General features: G+C 45.6%; 1 long non-coding RNA gene across 1 annotated transcript; it reads right to left on the minus strand.

Annotated features, from left to right (window-relative positions):
* Window positions 1-203: 203 nt before the first annotated feature.
* Window positions 204-6,513, minus strand: LOC135917475 (uncharacterized). Its single transcript, XR_010569289.1, has 4 exons — window positions 6,312-6,513; window positions 5,489-5,694; window positions 3,997-4,117; window positions 204-397 (listed from the first exon to the last, which is right to left on the minus strand). It is a non-coding gene; the product is annotated as an uncharacterized lncRNA (long non-coding RNA).
* Window positions 6,514-7,000: the final 487 nt, after the last annotated feature.

The following is a 7,000-nucleotide window of genomic DNA, read 5'->3' on the forward strand; positions in this document are numbered from 1 at the left end:
TTTGTTAGCTCCGCCCTGACCTTGACATGTATTGTGATACATGTGTATTGATTACATGCGACATGTAATCAAGGAAACGAGTGTATTTTCGGGAAACAAAGTGGTGCCCTTATACATAAAACAGTTCACAGAAATCGTTAGAACAGTCGCGTATTTATTCTTGAAATGTAAAGTCGCTTGCAATCTTCGTCCCCCTGGAGAAATATGAAGTCCACACTAGCTCGAAGTTATCGCTTCGCAGACCTCAAAAAAAAAAAAAAAAGACGCTTCGTTCATTGTAGGTAGTCGAGAGCGTAGGCCAGAAGCACTTGCACAAAGACCACCGCAGACCATCGAAGGCAGCCTCAGGCGGGGTAGAGTCGGCGAGCCAGGTTTCCCCCATTGGGCAATCTCGGTGCTGCACAAAGAGTGTACAAATGAGGCATCAGAGGGGGAGAGACCGTTTGTCTCGAACTACAACGAGCAGCTACGCAACACTTCTTGTAGCCCCACGAGTGTCACGTCGCAGTCGTTTCTGATAACGCATTTAATGTTTCTTTCGTTGTCCTGGTAATCACGTGTAGTGCGTATTCCCGAGAATGAAGCTTTGTACCGCCAAAACGAAAATGAGGTGAAAGAATGAGGAAACAGAATATCTACAACACAGAATGCTTGCGAAGTTTGACTTTCGTGGTGTAACACTCGGTGTAACTAACCCAGCTTCGCTGTTCGACCACCTTCACGGACTGGAACGAGCGGTCATTTTTCCTTTTCAGTCTATTTGCTCGCCATCAATGAAGGACTAGTAGTATGCTTGATTCACACTGTATGTATAGTCGGGACGAAGGCTACGCCGCTTCCCATTGCAGCCGTACGACCATCAGCGCGCCCGAAAGGTTTCAATGTTTCATAAACCAATCACGCAAAGATACGCATCATCATCATCATCAGCCTGGTTACGCCCACTGCAAGGCAAAGGCCTCCCCCATATTTCTCCAACAACCCCGGTCATGTACTAATTGTGGCCACACCGTCCCTGCAAACTTCTTAATCTCATCCGCCCACCTAACTTTCTGCCGCCCCTTGCTACGCTACCCTTCCCTTGGGATCCAGTCCGAAACCCTTAATGACCATCGCTTATCTTCCCTCCTCATTACATGTCCGGCCCATTCCCATTTCTTTTTCTTGATTTCAACTAAGATGTCGTTTACCCGCGTTTGTTGCCTCACCCAATCTGCTCTTTTCTTATCCCTTAACGTTACACCCATCATTCTTCTTCCCATAGCTCGTTGCGTCGTCCTCAATTTCAGCAGAACCCTTTTCGTAAGCCTCCAGGTTTCTGCCTCATATGTGAGTACTGGTAACACACAGGTGTTATACACTTTCCTTTTAAGGGATAGTGGCAACCTGCTGTTCATGATTTGAGAATGCCTGCCAAACGCACCCCAGCCCAATCTTATTCTTCTGGTTATTTCAGTCTCATGATCCGGATCCGTGGTCACTACCTGCCCTAAGTAGATGTATTCCCTTACCACTTCCAGTGCTTCGCTACCTATCGTAAACTTCTGTTCTCTTCTGAGACTGTTAAACAATGCTTTAGTTTTCTGCAGATTAATTTTCAGATCCACCCTTCTGCTTTGCCTCTCCAGGTCAGTGAGCATGCATTGCAATTTATCTCCTGAGTTACTAAGCAAGGCAATATCATCGGCGAATCGCAAGTTGCTAAGGTATTCTCCATCAACTTTTATCCCCAATTCTTCCCACTCCAGGCCTCTGAATACCTCCTGTAAACATGCTGTGAATAGCATTGGAGATATCGTATCTCCCTGTCTGACGCCTTTATAGGGATTTTGTAGCTTTCTTTGTGGAGGACTACGGTGGCTGTGGAGTCGCTATAGATATCTTCCAGTATTTTTACATATGGCTCATCTACACCCTGATTCCGTAATGCCGCCATGACTGCTGAGGTTTCGACAGAATCAAACGCTTTCTCCTAATCAATGAAAGCTATATATAAGAGTTGGTTATATTCCGCACATTTCTCTATCACCTGATTGATAGTGTGAATATGATCTATTGTTGAGTAGCCTTTACGGAATCCTGCCTGGTCCTTTGCTTGACAGAAGTTTAAGGTGTTCCTGATTCTATTTGCGATTACTTTAGTAAATAGTTTGTAGGCAACGGACAGTAAGCTGATCGGTCTATAATTTTTCAAGTCTTTGGCGTCCCCTTTCTTATGGATTAGGATTATGCTAGCGTTCTTTCAAGACTCGGGTACGCTCGAGGTTATGAGGCATTGCGTATACAGGGTGGCCAGTTTCTCTAGAACAATCTGTCCATCATCCTTCAACAAATCTGCTGTTACCTGATCCTCCCCAGCTGCCTTCCCCCTTTGCATATCTCCCAAGGCTTTCTTTACTTCTTCCGGCGTTACCGTTGGGATTTCGACTTCCTCTAGACTATTTTCCCTTCCATTATCGTCGTGGGTGCCACTGGTACTGTAAAAATCTCTATAGAACTAACTCCTCAGCCACTTCAACTATCTCATCCATATTAGTAATGATATTGCCGGCTTTGTCTCTTAACGCATACATCTGATTCTTGCCGATTCCTAGTTTCTTCTTCACTGTTTTTAGGCTTCCTCCGTTCCTGAGAGCATGTTCAATTCTATCCATATTATACTTCCTTATGTCAGCTGTGTTACGCTTGTTGATTAGCTTCGAAAGTTCTGCCAGTTCTATTCTAGCTGTAGGGTTAGAGGCTTTCATACAACGGCGTTTCTTGATCAGATGTTTCGTCTCCTGCGATAGTTTGCTGGTATCCTGCCTAATCGAGTTACCACCGACTTCCACTGCACTCCTTAATGATGCCCACAACATTGTCGTTCATTGTTTCAACACTAAGGTCCTCTTCCTGAGTTAAAGCTGAATACCTGTTCTGTAGCTTGATCTGGAATTCATCTATTTTCCCTCTTACCACTAACTCATCAATCGGCTTCTTATGTACTAGATTCTTCCGTTCCCTCCTCAGGTCTAGGCTAATTCGAGTTCTTACCATCCTGTGGTCACTGCAGCGCACTTTGCCGAGCACGTCCACATCTTGTATGATGCCAGGGTTAGCGCAGAGTATAAAGTCTATTTCATTTCTAGTCTCGCCATACGGGCTCCTCCACGTCCACTTTCGGCTATCCCGCTTGCGGAAGAAGGTATTCATTATCCTCATATTATTCTGTTCCGCAAACTCTACTAATAACTCTCCCCTGCTATTCCTAGCGCCTATGCCATATTCCCCCACTGCCTTGTCTCCAGCCTGCTTCTTGCCTACCTTGGCATTAAAGTCGCCCATTAGTATAGTGTATTTAGTTTTCACTCTACCCATCGCCGATTCCACGTCTTCATAGAAGCTTTCGACTTCCTGGTCATCATGACTGGATGTAGGGGCGTAGACTTGTACAATCTTCATTTTGTACCTCTTATTAAGTTTCCCAACAAGACCTGCCACCCTCTCGTTCACGCTATAGAATTACTGTATGTTACCAACTATATTCTTATTAATCAGGAATCCGACGCCTAGTTCTCTTCTCTCCGCTAAGCCCCGGTAGCACAGGACGTGCCCGCTTTTTAGCACTGTATATGCTTCTTTTGGCCTCCAAACTTCACTGAGCCCTATTATATCCCATTTACTGCCCTCTAATTCCTCCAATAGCACTGCTAGACTCGCTTCACTAGATAACGTTCTAGCGTTAAACGTTGCCAGGTTCATATTCCATTGGCGGCCTGTCAGGAGCCAGTGAAGATACGCATAAGTAATGATAATGATCTTTAGTGCACGGAATACCGCGAACCAGGTCGTAAAAACAAATACAAGTATGACAAAGTGATAACAAATGAATAGTATGACACAAAACTAGAAGCTATTTGCTTTTCACGCACTTGTTTAACATTTTGGTAGCGCTAGCAGCGCTTCATATCGAAAGAGCATGAGATCACGGGAGCAGGAGAGGAAGAAGCGAGTTACCTTGAGAGAGGTCTAGCTGCCTTCGCTTGGATGGGGGCGCCGATGAAAGAAGGTCCCGATGATTACCGTGTCCATGTGCACCCCAGGGGGAGAGCATACGGGTATGTCCGTTGCTCAGATGCTGCGAAGTAACGACGAAGCTGTTAGAACAAGTCGACGAATCGCCAAGGCAGGTGCGCTTACCATCCCACGTTACCCAGGCAACGCAATCGCACGCGGTGATTTAGTATCGCACAGGTCACGACTGTGCCCCAGGCCTTACTTCTAAGCGATGTTAGCAAATTTTTTTATTACGTCCAGTCAAGACAATGTATACCCCAGCTCTGGCGATAACATCCTGGAGTTGTTACCCCACCTTTCTATGTATTCACCATCCAAAGATTGCGTCGCCGCTTCTTCAAGTTCGAAAATATCTCGATGCACTCTTGTAAGTATGGGTAGCCTTTCGAACTATGCTTGGTAGCCTTTCGTTTATGCTTGGTTTATTGAGACTGACGTCGGCGCCATGATTAATCCCCTAGCATGTTACCAGGCGCCGGCAGAGAGATATAAGATAGGAGAAAGATGACCATGACATCACGAATAATCAGAAGAAATTATAACCGGTGACAACCTAAGAATTGAGTGCGAAGTCCAGCCTAACAAACGCGCTTAAGTGGCATGTTTCTGAAAGGTGACGGCATCGAGAGAACACGATGGACCGTTTACCAAGTGTAAAACTACTCGTTACATTGTATTTCCGCGCAGGTAGACAATACGGTGCATTCCCCTACAGCGACTTCAGAGGTACAGGAATGATTACAATGTACAATTACGAGCAAAGTACAGCAACCCGCCCAGCCCGCTTCCCAAGGTTCAATAAATAAAGAAAAGAAAATTTCAATAAAGAAAATACCAACGGTACAACTTGCCGGAGAGTCGGCAAGATCAATTTTACGGAAGTAAGCAAAGTAAAAGGGAGCATGGCTTACATGATCCCTTTTACTTTGCTTAGTTCCGTAAAATTTCCACGCAGCACGAAAACCTTCGCAGGTGACTTCCTGAACGCATGTAGGACACTTAAATTAGTAAGGCTCGATCCGCTTTCTTTAAAATTATTTAAACGCCTACTATGCGACAATTTTTAAACAAAATTGTGTGAACTTGTTTGCAAAAATGAAAGCGATAAAAGAAGAAAGGTGCAGCAGCAGATTTGGGTGTCACAACATTCGTGGGATACCTATGGATACCCATAACACCAAACATGCGCAAAAATGCAGTAAAGCACATTACTACACAAATACGTTAGCCTCACTGGAAGAAATGCCACTAACACCAGCGACCTTTAACCACAGAAAACCCAAATTTGAAATCACGCCTTCGCTCGCGATTGTCTCGTGCGACATTTCATAAGATGCCGTGTCTTAAACCGCATACTCGCGTTTGCGGAAGATGTCATAACGTTCAATGATCTAAAGCTACGATTAAATTTCGTAGCCAGTGGGTTACTCACCTTCTGCGCGTAGGAAACGGAAAACAACGTTAGCCGGCCCAGTCTTCACAATGTGGTGAAGTTCAAAGCCCGGCCACGGCCGGACTGTAGCCCGTACCATGCGCGTAGTCCAGTCCGGCCGTGACCGGGCAGGCCGACCGGTGCAGGAAAAGGGTGGTGCACTACGAGTGCTCTTCTTTTATGCGTTCTTTCGACAATGTGGTCCCCTAGAAAACAACGAGAGAGAGAGAAAAAGAGAGTGAGTTAGAAAAAGAAGAAAGAGAGTTTGTGCGAGGGAGAGAGCGAGCGAGAGAACTGTTTCTTCTGCGAGTTCAGCTGCCTCCCTCCCTCGTGTGGTCTACCGTGCCGTCCCCTACCAAAATTTTGCACTTGACATCCGCAAGGCATGTAAACCGCGTAGCATAGTAAGGCCGGCTCCGCTTTCTTTCAACTTACGATAGGATATTTCTTTTTTACAAAATTGTTTCGACGTGTTTGCAAAAGGGAAAAAATAAAAATACTAATAAGGCTGTGGCGGCAAATTGAGGTACCACCCGATTCGTGGGATACGTATGGATACCTGTAGTACCTAACATGTACGTTAGGTGCATTAAAGTACATTTATCTACAAATATGTTATCATAAGTGAAAGAAATGCTACTAAGACTAGTTTTCTTTCACCACAGGCAACCGAACCTTGAAACCACGCGTTCGCTCTCGACTGCCTCCTGCGGCATTTCATAAGATGCCGGGTCTCAAACCGCATACCCGCGTTTGCGGAAGATGTCATAACGTTCAATGATCTAAAGCTACGAATAAATTTCGTAGCAAGTGGGTTACTCACCTTGTGCGCGTAGGAAACGGAAATCATCGTTAGCCGGCCCAGACTTCACAATGTGGTGAAGTGAAAAGCCAGGCCTCGGCCGGACTGGAGCACGTACCATGCGCGTAGTCCAGTCCGGCCGTGACCGGGCAGGCCGACCGTTGCAGGAAAAGGCTGGTGCGCTGCGAGTGATCTCCTTTTATGCGTTCTTTCGACCACGTGGTCCCCTAGAAAAGATCTAGAGAGAGAGGGAAAAAGAGAGAGAGAGTTAGAAAGGAAGAAAGAGAGTTTGAGCGAGGGAGAGCGAGCGAGAGAACTGCTTCTTCTGCAGAGTTCAGCTGGCTCCCTCCCTAGCGTGGTATACCGTGCCGTCCCCCACGTCCCCCACCAAAAGTTTTGCACTTGACATCCGCAAGGCATGTAAACCGCGTAACATAGTAAGGCCGGCTCCGCTTTCTTTCAACTTACTATAGGATATCTTTCTTGTTTGGACGTGTTGCAAAAGGGAATTGTTTGGACGTGTTTGCAAAAGGGAAAAAATAAAGATACTAATGAAGCTGTGGTAGCAGATTGAGGTTTCACCCGATTCGTGGGATACGTATGGATGCCTATAGTACCTAACATGTACGTAAGGTGCATTAAAGTACATTTATCTACAAATATGTTATCATAAGTGAAAGAAATGCCACTAAGACTAGTTTCCTTTAACC

The sequence above is a fragment of the Dermacentor albipictus genome, chromosome 7 (genome assembly GCF_038994185.2).
Source record: "Dermacentor albipictus isolate Rhodes 1998 colony chromosome 7, USDA_Dalb.pri_finalv2, whole genome shotgun sequence".
NCBI classification, from domain to species: Eukaryota; Metazoa; Arthropoda; class Arachnida; order Ixodida; family Ixodidae; genus Dermacentor; species Dermacentor albipictus.